Source organism: Leptodactylus fuscus, chromosome 6, assembly GCF_031893055.1.
Source record: "Leptodactylus fuscus isolate aLepFus1 chromosome 6, aLepFus1.hap2, whole genome shotgun sequence".
Classification (NCBI taxonomy): domain Eukaryota; kingdom Metazoa; phylum Chordata; class Amphibia; order Anura; family Leptodactylidae; genus Leptodactylus; species Leptodactylus fuscus.
Genome location: NC_134270.1, coordinates 53,167,374 through 53,180,764, shown reverse-complemented (window position 1 = coordinate 53,180,764; position 13,391 = coordinate 53,167,374). Strand labels below are relative to the sequence as shown.

General features: G+C 40.8%; 1 non-coding gene across 1 annotated transcript; it reads right to left on the bottom strand.

Annotated features, from left to right (window-relative positions):
* Positions 1 to 2,222: 2,222 nt before the first annotated feature.
* On the bottom strand, positions 2,223 to 2,315 carry TRNAI-UAU (transfer RNA isoleucine (anticodon UAU)). The gene is given in 2 exon segments: positions 2,223 to 2,258; positions 2,278 to 2,315. It is a non-coding gene; the product is annotated as a tRNA-Ile (tRNA).
* Between the last annotated feature and the right edge of the window lie 11,076 nt (positions 2,316 to 13,391).

Here is a 13,391-nt window from a genome sequence, read left to right as displayed (position 1 = left end):
GACCAACTAGTCTACTGCATTGACTCTAATATCATGCGAAAAAGTCTGACCCTGAGACACATTACTGAGCGAGCCTTTTTGGTTATTCAGATTATGAGGTCATCATCATCTATCAGAGGACAAGATGTCTACAAGACATCGAGCTTCTGGCCTCTGACCTTCAGTGAAATCATCTGTAAACAGTAGGAACATACAGAGGATGTAGCTGCTCCTAGGCCATATCTGCGGTCATTGAGTGACTGGAAATTCAAGATCTGTCGCTGCTTCCAGGCATTTAACATTACAGTCAACTGGAGGTTATGAGCTCAGTCATCTGTCAGAGTTGTGGAAGATCTTGTGTCAGTATGACATGGCTGGGGGGAGATCGCTATGAATCATCTCTGAGCACAGGCCTTTTACTGTCCATGTGTCTGGCCTGGAAATAATTGGATATTATGGTGGTTTATGCTACAAGTGAGAGATTAGGTGGGTATGACAGATTCGATAGATAGATCCAGATAGATAGATAGATATGAGAGAGGTAAATAGATAGATAGATAGATATGAGAGAGATAAATAGATAGATATTGTGGTGCAATTTGCATAACTGCCCCCCCCCCCCCTTTAATCACAGATTCAGGGCTTATTCACACACAGCATGAGTGTTTACTATGAGACAATAAACGCCGATCTGACTCGTTTGAGTTACGTTCCTATTCTGACAAAGTGAAAAGAAGCCTTGATTCGGTCTTTATACAAGATGTGTACATGACTCTGCTCTCCCGGGAGACGTGGCTCAGCTCAGGATTCCCACACTTGGGCCTTGGTTACACTTTGTTGTTATTTGGTGCTCTGGCCATAGAACATTTATCCTCATCTCACAAGGTGACATATTCATGGCCTATACATTGTATTAGTGTCTTCATTGAGCTATAGGTTAAAGATCACTGACCTATAGGAAACAAGAATCCTATAAAACGGATTATGAGACTGGGGAAAAATCTCAGCTTTTTTGTATTTTGTTAGGGCAATAGCATCATTGTATAAGACTGTGTACTATCTGTACTCCCCTATGTACTGTCCATACTCCCCTATGCAGAATATATTCTGAAACTACTATGATTTATGACTAGATCTGTTTGCATGTTAATACTATGTTCACTGTTATACTAGTTGTACGGTTCATTGCTACATAATATGGCGACATTAACATACAAACAGGTCTAGTCATAACCCATAGCAGTGTTCCCACAAAGGACGCGGAGTAGTTTGTGCATTAATGCTTGTCGACTTTTTTTTATAGATTTTCATTCTCCGTCTTTCAAAATTCATAACTTTTTTATTTTTGATAGCTAAGTGAGGGCTTAATCTTTATGTGACCTTGAATTGGTACCATTTTGGGGTACATATAATGATTTGATTAGCTTTTTGCGGGGTCCATGTGAAAAAACACAATTCTATCATTGTGTTTTGCATTTTGTTCCTACGGCGATTACTCTGCAAAAGATTGCGCCTGCTACCAATCTGTGTTCCTCTGTAAAGGGTGAAACGGTCAAGAACTGTGCCTCTGCAAAGACACGTAATTGCAATATTTGTGACCTCTGAATGAGTTGCCTCCATTGTAACCTCTAATCCTATAAACACCCATTACAGATATTTACCATGTCTAACTGAATTTCTGGCTCTTACGTGGGGCCCATTTTTCTCAAAGGGCTGATCATCCTGGGAAAGACTGACCACTTACACCTGTGACTGATTTTGCAGTGATTTTAATGGCGCTACACTGCAATATCAAACACAGCCTATGTACGCGAGTGGCGCCGTATACGTAAAAAAGGTAGACACATTTTCTTAATGTGATACAGCTTGCAATACTGAAACACTGCCATGACTGGGGGTCTTTGAGTCTTTATGATCACAATAAAATTTCACTTTTGGGCTATTATTATATTATTGTACTGCACACTCCCAGACAATACTTTGCACATATGTTGAGCCTTCACATAATCCTGAGAGAATGTGAACTGAATGTGGTTGTGGACTGAAAATACTACAACTATATCTAGTGAAGACAATGCTGTGTGTGCTACAAACATCAACAACACAACCTTGTCTCTTTGTTACAATGTGTCACACTGGACACAAGTCCTCAGCTGTGAGCAGTATTGCTATTCCAATCACTGCTGAGCAAACACAATAGTGCAGATCTCCAGAGGGCAGAGTACACATGAAGACAAAACATCTGCTCCAGGTGAGGCTCGAACTCACAACCTCGGCATTGCTCACTAGTTACTGTCTTATAAGTACCGCGCGCTAACCGATTGCGCCACTGGAGCTGTGGTTTAGCCCTCTGCCGGGTGAATTTTATGGATGTTTATTGATAGTGGTAAATCTTTTTAGATTATGTAGGTATAAACATATATATAATTCAACTCTTCACATTACGCTAGGTTCACAACTGCGCCTAGGACTTTCCACTTTGGGACCCGAAGAATGGAAATCTAACCCACTTAAAAAGCAGTTACCCACAGAAGCCTTCGGACCCCATAGACTATAATGGGTTCCAATGGGTTTCCACCCAAAAAATGCACAGACAAAAACTTTTCTCAACACATTTTTTAAGCGGGTTCAGGGATGGAAACCCCGAACGGAAAGCAGGTGCATATACGGTATGTATGAAAATGACAAAATCCAAGACTTTACAAGATTTGGGTGAATCTCAGGAAAACTTTTTGGTTGGGGTGGCATGACTCCTATTGCTCAACCAAATATTGTTATTCCACCCTGCAACTCCTTCACTAATATTGTATAGAGTTGTATTGAGAGCAGATACAGACCATCTGGATCTTTTTTGCAACTAAAAATCATAGCCGAAGCGACTCTATTCACTTATATAGGTGAACGACTCACAGGCCGACAGGGCAGTCAACGGGAATAGTGGCCAAAGTCTGTAGCCCTGTCCTTAATATGCCAACATTAGTATGCCAAGTATATTCCAAATGTGCCTGCTGTTTTGAAACTGCCATCCCGCAATGAAGTTGCGCCCACAGCGCCAATGTATAATCGGCTGCCACTGTCACACAGTACAATGTGAATAATACATCACACTTTATGTCTTGATAGAAGTGATTGCTACAGTAAGAGTATATATAATGTATCAATCTGAAGTCCAGGCTTTAAGCTCACAGAGGGTTACTGAAAGTGGATGTAATTGTAACAAATCATCAGCTGTGAGAAAGATTCAGCCACTACAGATTTTCTGTTCTGGATGTAAATAAGCATTTTCCCTTATTTTATATGAAAACATATGGCAGGGCTATGTGAGTACTATATGGTAGTGTTATTTTTGAATAATGTATGACAGTATTATTTAGGCAATGTAAGGCATTATTATTTAGGCAATGCATGGCAGTATTATGTGGATATTGAATGTAATATTCAGTATTCAGATATAACGGTACTACAGTATTATCAGAGTAACATCTATGCTATAATGTAACAGTATAATATAAAAAGAGAAGTCAATTGATTAAAATACAATGAACTCACAATAACAAAAAGGGTAAAATCTTTGATGTATGTGTCCTGTCAATTATATTTATATTACCTTAGATAAAAGGTGTGTCTAGACTATATATACAGGATCTATGTAAAATATCTGCACCAAGTTGGGCTTGAACTCACACACTGTGTGTTGGTGATCAACAGTAAAACACAGGGCTCTAACCAGTCAAACCACTGTAAGAACATACCTAGGGTACTATACAGCCAGCTGTGAGAAATCAGGTGATGTTCACACTTTACCTAATAGGAGGTAGACACTTTCTGCCAGATTATTAAAAAATCAAAAAATTAACACTCTTCCCTATCTTCAGAGCCTCCCATTGAAATGAATGGTAGTAGGGAAGATTTCCAACTACAGATTTTTCCCACTGCAAAATCTAACGTGTGAACATACCTTTATGTGTATTCAGCTTTTCAACTTTTAGATGTAAACACAACACCAAATAGAGATCTTAAAAACCGATGGAAAATGTCTAAACTAGATGGCAGTATTATTGTGGATAATGCATAATAAGAAGGTATTAGGTGTTAAAATGCATTTAAATTAAAAAAATGTATACATATAAAATAATGAAATAAAAATTTGAAATTAGTTAAAAAATACCTTATATATATATTTATATATATATATATATATATATATATATACATATTCATTCATTCATTCATTCATTCATTCATTCATTCATTCATTCATACAATAGAGTTGTATTTATGTATATCTCCTATCTCCTGCATTGGGATGTCGTCATGTCTATTCATCGATATCTCAGCCCTGGCTGTCTCATTGAAGAGTTTCCCGCCATTGGGTATTATTCACACAGCAAAGAAAAGTATCTCCCTTGTCAATGAATTTAATTATGGCTTCCTGTGTGTCCATGAAAACACTGATTAACCCCCTCCCTTCCCCCATCATCACATTCAAAGGATTCTGCCGCCACCAAGGGTTGTTCATGTTTTTGACCTGGGTACAGAGTAATGAAGTCAGCAAATCTTTCCAACAATGGACTGTGCCCTTCTGAATGGGGCTGAGTTCACTGTCACCTCTGACGTCATTTACCCGGGATACGGGTCTACAATACAGTCCTTGAAGGCCTGGTTGGTGAGCCCCATCCTCTCTGCTCATTCCCACACTCAGCTCCCAATTGTTAACTAGTGACCACAATGGAGGCTTCAATGACTGCTGCGCTAAATTGACTGTGAATGACCTTGGAATAATGACAGATGAACAGGTGGAGGGTGCGTGACAGAAAACAGAGGGGCGATTGAATGGGTCAGAAATGGTGAGAGTGTTAATGGCTCTAAGAGAGAAACCGACACGGCCTAATGTTTGGAGTCAGAGGCATTTCTGTGACAACCATAAATAGGGGCACACTTCAAGGCGGGAGAAAAGATCAAAAGACAGGATGTCTAAACCTATTGAGCCGCTGCCCGGCCTCGCTCATAACTTCAAGGAAAAAAATGACTAATTCACTAAGCCTCTTTGTTTATTTGTATTGTCCGAATTTTTTTTTCAAGCCCAAATTTTTCGATGAGATCATGGCGATCGGAAAATAAAGCCAAGAATTCTTGTCATGGAAATTAGGCCAGAATTTACCTCACCAAGTCATGACACAAAAGATTTCTTCTTGGTGGGAAATAACCATTTTTTTTAAACTAGTTCCCAATATAAAGAAGTGGTAAAATTTATTTCTGGGGTTTTTCAAATTTTCTTGATTAACATTGTAGCTGCAATACATATATTATATATTATATGTACCGGTATGTATAATTTAATTATAATTTTATAAAATAGCACATACTATAAAATTTACAGTATAATAATAATAATAATAATTATTATTATTATTATTATTATTATTATTATTATGTTTATTATTATGATGATGATTATTATTATTATTATATTTTATTTTATTATCAGTAATGATTGATTCTACAACCTTATAAGAATACCAAATGTCCCACATAAAGGTATTAATTTTTAAACTTTAGTAAAATTAAATTCACAGCAATTGTAAAATTTTTGAAAGATGGAAGATACACAGAAGACATCTAGATTGAAGAATGGAAGTTTTTCTCCTTAACATTGTGTCAGCATAAAAATGCCTTTGCCCAAACCCATGAAAGGTCCTCTTTAATCCTAGCAGGCTTCGGGCCTATATGGTAATGCCCAGACGTCACGTGGTCTGATATTACCATATAGGCCTGAAGCCTGCACTAGCAGTACCATACAGGCCCAAAGCCTGTGGTAGCAGTAACAGACTATTACTACTAGCACAGGCTTCGGACCTATATGGTACTACTAGTGCAGGCTTCGGGCCTATATGGTAATATACCAGACCACGTGACGTCTGGGCATTACCATATAGGCCCGAAGCCTGCTAGTATTAACATTGGATCCTGGAGAGGTAAATAACAGTGTTTCCTCAACTCCCCTGGGGTTCTGATTATTATACTCAGGGGTCTGAAAAGCCCCCCGAGTATAATAATAGCGGCAGTGGGATTCACTGCCGGCCTCCGCAGCCTATAGTACAAGGGGAAGCGGGGGCGGCAGTGAGCAGGTCCAGGGAGGTTGGTAAATAGGCCGCTACCTGCTGGAGATACTCCAGCAGGTAGCGGCCTATTATAAAACAAAATAAAGTTATTATACTTACCAATCTCGTTGCTGCTGCTGCTGCTCCCGCTGCCTCCACGATCCTCTTCTCTCGGCAGTCAGACATCTACGTATCAGCGTAGGCGGTGTGATGATGCCACCTATGCTGATACGTAGATGTCTGAACCAGCGCAAGGAGAGCGTCAGCTCTCCTGCGCTGGTTCAAAGAAAAAAAAAGTAAAAAAAAATTAAAAATCACCTGGGCTGCCGCCCTCCTCCAGTCCGCCGCCCGAGGCGGCCGCCTCACCTTGCCTCGCTGCGCTGACTGTGGCCATAGGGGAGATGTAGAGGTAGAGGTAGCACTAGCAATTGCTAACAGGCCCTGGGACCTGAGGGGACCCAAAAGCCTATTTAAAGTATAAAAAACACCACTATTATGGATAGCACATGGTTAGGACGACCCCATTACATGCTGCAATTTTGAACTGACAGCAGTTTTGGTAATATGACCATGGGGGTGAGGGGGGCAATATTAGGAAGCTGCAGGATTGGTGTTATTAGGTAGATTTTTTTCCTGCACACCTCCGTACATCTAAGAAAATTTACAAGTCTTGCTGATATTTGTGTGTCAGGGCCATTTTAATGCATTAGGGGGCCCTGTGCAAACTTTTTGAAAGCAGGCCCCCCCCCCAGTGCCCCCCATAACTTAATTTCCTTTGCCCCCCTTAACACCAGTGTTACATAAAAAAAATACTAACCAAATCACGTTCCTACAGACCTGCAGGCTCTGACTGTAATGTCTGAGACTCAGGGCTCATTGCGCTTCCCTGCCATTATGCAACCAGTATCAGCCGAAGGCTGTAAGGCTATTAGCTCCATGGTCCGCTATAGTATATGGACACAGATAGAGGTGAAATTACTGCTTGCTGTCTGGAACAGTGGGACATTACCCAAAATGTGGAACGGTCCCGCTGAATTCGGGGTGGCTGAGGGGGCCCCTGCAATCATAGGGCCTGTTAGAGCTGCACCGTTGCGTCTATGGATAAAGCGACCCTGGTGGGTTTGGCCAACTTTGCTAAGTCAATATTGTAATTATACAGGGTGCAGTACTTGGTATTTATCAGCAGATGGTGCTGCTTCAGAAAGTTAAGTGTCCACTCTAGTATACTGTTTTTCCAAAGTGGGAATTATGTGGATGGAATTGAGGTTCATTCTTCTTCTGCAGCAACCGAAGCCTGGCTATACACTGTAGAGGGAGTGTTCGGCCGACGGCTATCCCTCCTGACACCCTCAAACACTTGCATGCATATGTAGAGAAAGTTGCTGCCAGACACCTCTAGCATGGATTATCTTCCCTAAGGCTGAGGCCCCACTTTGCAGAAACACAGCTTTTTTTTTGTTGCAGATTTTGCTGCGTTTTTATGAGCCAAAGTCAGGAGTGGATTTAACAGAGAAGGGAAACATCTAAGACAGGGGTAGGGAACGTACGGCTCTCCAGCTGTTGCAAAACTACAACTCCCAGCATGCATACTGGCTCTGCTGTTCATGGAACTCCCATGGAAGTGAATGGAGCATGTTGGGAGTTGTAGTTTCACAGCAGCTGGAGAGCCAAAAGTTCCCTACCCCTGATCTAAGAGCTTCCTTTATAGCTTACATTCCTTATTAGTCCACTCCATACTTTGGCTCAAAAAAACGCAGCAAAACTTGCAACAAAAAAAGCTGCATTTCTGCAACAAGGGGCCTCAGCCTAAGGAAGGGTCAAGTGTGTTAAAAACCAACAACCTGATCCTTATATACTCTGCCATTTGCTCTTGAGAGTTGAGAAGTCTTCATATACATTAACAATAGAGCTATATGGCGACTTTGGCAACAACTCCCGTCTCATGACCAAAAAATTACTGTGTTGCCCTGCGACTTCAATTATGTTAGTGAATGGAGTCACATTGCAGCTGTCACAAAAAAGTTAAACAATGTTTGTTTTCTTTGTGGCTAGAAGAAGTTGCAGTCACGGCACCCTCTTAGTTGCAAAGTGACTTCACTAACATAGGTGAAGGAACCGCAGGGAGAAACAGCCATCTTTGGTCACGTGATGGGACTCGTGGCCAAAGTCACCATGTAGACCTATCCATTATTGTACTCATTAAGGATAGAAATGTTGGACTTGATAATACTATTCTCTGGGGTCCATCTAAGCTTTTCCATTGTTTTAATCAAAATATCAGTTAAACAAAAAAAATGAAATCCTGGATGCTCTTAGGTACAGTACAATCCAATCTCCATTGCATAATATACATAACCTGTACATACATTGCCAATTCCAGCTCTACCTTACATATTAGAAGGGACTTTGGACTTTTGACCATTGACGCAGGACTCCATAGTGGCCTTTGATATCTGATCATTCTCCTTGCGGCAGATGTGAGACCATCCCCTATTTCCAAGTTCATATCAGCAGCTGAATCTGTGAGTCCTGAGCTCGGTGAAGTTTCCCACAGTCAGTAGCCATTCACTGCCCCCACCCACTCCCCCAAACAATACCAAGGGCTTCAATTACTAGCTGCTAAATTAACTGTGGGACTGCCTGAGGATAACAGCCCTCTGTTCAGCAGCAGGTGGAGTATGGCAGGACAATAGGGTCGGAGCTGGTAATGATACATTAGATTCTGGGAAAGGCTCGTGTGGCCTCGAGACACGTGCTTCCTCCTCCAGATCAAATGACTGACATTGGAGGGAAACTCCAAAGCAGATACTGTGCCAAAGCTACCGTGTGACAAATGCCCTAATCTATTACCTTACATCTATGTGGCTTATATGACAACCTGGAATTGTACCTATAGGCTTCTAGCTATAGTATGTTGACTTCGTACCACATAGTAATCTATTGTCCTCTGTTATCAGTTATATTTATATAGGGATGAAACTGACTGCAGAGTTAGGGCAAGAAACCATTGTTATACCATGGAATAAGATTATATTATGGACATGACTGGTGGTCCAGTTATGGTGGGAGTCATAGTGTTCTATATAGAGAGTATAATAGAATGGTATTATGGCTATCTCCAGTAGTTGGGTCATACTGAGGATAGCCATGCTCTCTATATAGAGTATAATAGAATTGTATCATCGTCATGTCCAGTGGTTGGGTCATGTTGGGGTAGCAATGTTTTATAGAGAGTTTAATGAATAGCATAATAGCCATAGCATGCAGAGAATTGTAGTGTTGTATGTATGAAGTATGGTATTATGGTCATGTCCAGTGGTTGCATTACGTTAGGATGTGTAGTATGCTGTATTATGCATGTTGCTCAAAAATTAAGTGAAGCCAATCTTTCCAATTGTTAAGAATATTAATTATTGCAATGTATATTAGGCACATGTGACCCTCTTGATGGTGATGGTGAAAGTAATAAATCATGGCGTATACAAGAGAACATAATTGCCTAATTGGATTATCACCGAGGGCCTGGACCCCTGCCCTTCATTCATACCAGCTTTCAATGCTCTTGAGTTCAATCTATTACATCACTTCATTTACATATAAATATGTTATTTCATAGGCTTCATTTGGAGAAGAGGATATTGAACTCAGGTCAAGGCGTTTCGCTGGGGGGTTTTTACTCTTATTTTGCAGCTCTATGTTTCATCCTCTTTGAGGGCAGTAAAGGGGTGCAGCTAATCTGGCAGGGCTTTGACGATGGAGCTTGAGTATTTATGTGTCAGACTAGAAGAAAAGAAGTACAAGATGTCAGCCAGAGGAATAGGTGATAAGTGTTATGATGGTGGGGTTAGAATAGGGGATCATCTTTTCTTCCACAAAGACAAGCAAGGTCATTCAAATTTATACTCAGAATTGCACCTTTATTTTATTCAGCCTCGTACTTTATATCTGCACCCCCAGACATTACAAGTCATTGGCCTATTACCACCCATAACAGCCAAGAAACAGTACCACAAAGTTTCTGGGAGGACATGGTTTTCTCAACCTTACACAACTGCCCTAAAAATGCCCGCAGACATTAGATGTAAGTAGGCCAAAGCAGACAAATTTGGTGGCTGTAAGGGAATTGTTAGGACAGCAATTCCCTAGTAACGGTAGAATCCTGGGACAGGGCACAAGAGACAGTGAGCCCTAAGCTGAAGCCCCCAACTTTCCCTTCCTATTGCCAGACCCTATTCTAGGTAATAGGCGACAACCACGAAGACAGTCCCTCCCTGAATATGTGAAACACAAAACGCAGACAAGACGAACAACAACAGCGAAAGGTCAGCTAGCCTGGGTTCGGTAACAGTCGAGCAATGCAGTGCCAAATCAGAGTCCAAAAGAATAGTCAGTAGGAAAAGCCAAAGGTCAAGGATTAGAATGCAAGCAAAAAATAGGGACAGTAAGAGCAGGTATGCAAGACAATAGCAAGCACTGGTCTGAATGGGAACCAAGGCTATATAGGGAGGAAGAACCCGCCCATGGAGTTGACAGGAAGGCAGGCTGTCAATCACAGGGCAAGGCCAGATTAACCATTAGAGGAGCAGAGACAAACAAGGCAGAAGACGGGTGTGGTGCAAACACAATCACAGCAGTAGAGCCGTGTTCACACAGTGCGACCAAAAACCTTAAGCCATGAACCAAACTGCACACGCCTCCTGCGCCGCAGCACGTGAGCAGAGGGTGGCGCAGAGACCCAAACAGGCAGAGATGTTACAGTGGCATTATCTATCTAATACTTATTGGGGTATCCTCAGGAGCAGGAAGGATTGGGATTTCAAAATACCCTATCCTTTGTTCCTGTAGGAGATAAAATGTCAGGCAGATGAGTATAGTATAGTGGCAGCTTAATCCACTTTCCTATTTAAAATCTATGCATGTTTGGGTGATAGCTATCTACAAAACACTTGTTCAATAGCTGTCCAAGGTATATGGACACCATAAAGGGGTATTCAGGGGTATCTACAGGATAGGGGATAACGGTCTAATACATGTCCTACAGACTAAGCAATAAATTAAACTACATGTTGGTGAACTTCCCATTCCCGTCTCAAGATTTCTCTTGAGTTGCAGAACTTCTCTGGAATGCTCTACCATGGACAATCAGATTAACTCCCAACTTCTACAGCTTCAAGTGCACCCCAAAGACACATCTCTTCAGACAGGCCTATCATATTTGATAATCTAACGCTTCTGTAGTTACGTCCCCTAAAACCAACAGTCTTCTGTTTAAGCCCCCCACAAACACATTATCGTGCAGGACATGATACTTTTACCTATGTGTAAATCTGTATGCCCAGGCACATTCAAGGACACGGCTAGTCAGTTTTCTTTATTTGTGCAATTAAAATAACCTTTATCATAAAAATGGCTGGTCCATTGACTAAGCAATGCTACTTCTCTACCTCTACCTCATTGATTGTTAGCTTTTGCAAGCAGGACCCTCACTCCTATTGTGTGCATATTACACTATTAGGGTAAGTTCACACGGAGTAAAATGGAGTGTATTTTGGAGTGTAATTTTACACTCCATTTTACTTCATCGCCATTGTAATAGTTTAGAACTAGTTCAGAGGTTATAAAAGTTTTTTTCTGAATTGTGAACGCTCTTTGTTATCTTGGACAGTCCATTTATTCATGTACATTTTTAGGCCATGAGATCATCAGAAACATGTAAAAGGGACCCAGCCTCCAGATGGTCTACTGCGAAGAATTACAGCTTAACACCCAGTGAGGTCAGATCTCCCCCAATGATGAGTGGCATTCGGCACACTTCTATTATGCCCAGGCTGAAAGCTTTCAATAGAAAACAGTGTGGGAAAATTTAGCAAACTCAAACTCACACACCAACGGCAAGGAGCATGTCTGACCAGCCGCTGCCCCGTGGGCTGACACCTGCCTAGTATCACAGCTCCCAGCAAGTGCATTCTTAATGGTCCAGTCAAATAAGACGGTATTTTATCAAATATCACCCAGAAGTGATGGAAGCCAAGTGTCTGGGTTCCTTAATGTTACTGTTTTTGCATCCATTACCTGCTTCCGTCAGTCACTTTCACCTTTAGGGTCTGGTGCATACGTCAGACCTGTGTACATTAAGTCTGTGGTTTCCATACTCAGTATGCGGCCATATGGTGCCCATATACTGTACAGTGCTGTATATGGTAATATACCCCAATAATGTGGCATTTAGTGGAATATGCCATATTTTATTTATTTTTAAGGTGATACTATTGCTTACTGTCAATGTATAAAAGCCTGTCCAGGTCATGTCAGAGACAAACAGTTGCATGGTTCACTACTGCACAGTTTTCAGGAAACTTTCTTGTGTCCATTACATGACCAGAACAGGATTATATTCACTGACAGCAAGCAGACATCTTGAAACAAATAAGAAGTATAACTACAAGTTTTTTTATTATAGAAAAATGAAAATTTTATTGCAAAAGTGTAATAGTTGCATACCAGTTGAAAAGTAACTTTTGCACAATTGTCTTGGTCACGTAACTTTTACCATTCATTCCCTCGAGTGTGACTGTAAAGCCGCATTGTGCAAGCTGATAACTCATTACTACACATCATACAACTTTGTTGCATTACTGCACCCATGGGTGCCAAGTCTCAACCTAAATGTTCTAAAATTACCTTGAAGGGTCCATACAATTAATCTTTGCCATAGCTTATATATATGACACCAATTTCCATCAGTCATTCGCCATTCTGAATGAATGCTGTATGCCGGAGGAAGTATCTACAAGTGCTGGAGGGTTGCAGATAGAGGGAACAATGGCCGCTTCATTAAATTAACTGTTCTCAGAGTGTTGAATGCTAAATGGCCATTGATACAAGAGTTTCCCAGTCACCGGCTGTAAATGAATGAGATTAAATGATGAATTCTAGTCCTGTGAGAATTACATACAGGACCACCCAGTCCGCCTGGAGACTCTTTTCATGCAGGAATGTGATGAACTCAGCCACATAGAAAATGATTTCATTATATAATAGGTCAGAAAGTCTGTGTTGCATAAATTTGCACCCCCCATTCCAAAAACATCCAACAAGTCATCATCTATCTCGGTCTACCTCATAAAATCACTGGAGAAATGGTTGGATATTTGGTTAAGTATTTGTTATGGAAAATGTCCAGTAATTATATATATATATATATATATACAGTCCTATGAAAAAGTTTGGGCACCCCTATTAATCTTAATCATTTTTAGTTCTAAATATTTTGGTGTTTGCAGCAGCCATTTCAGTTTTATATATCTAATA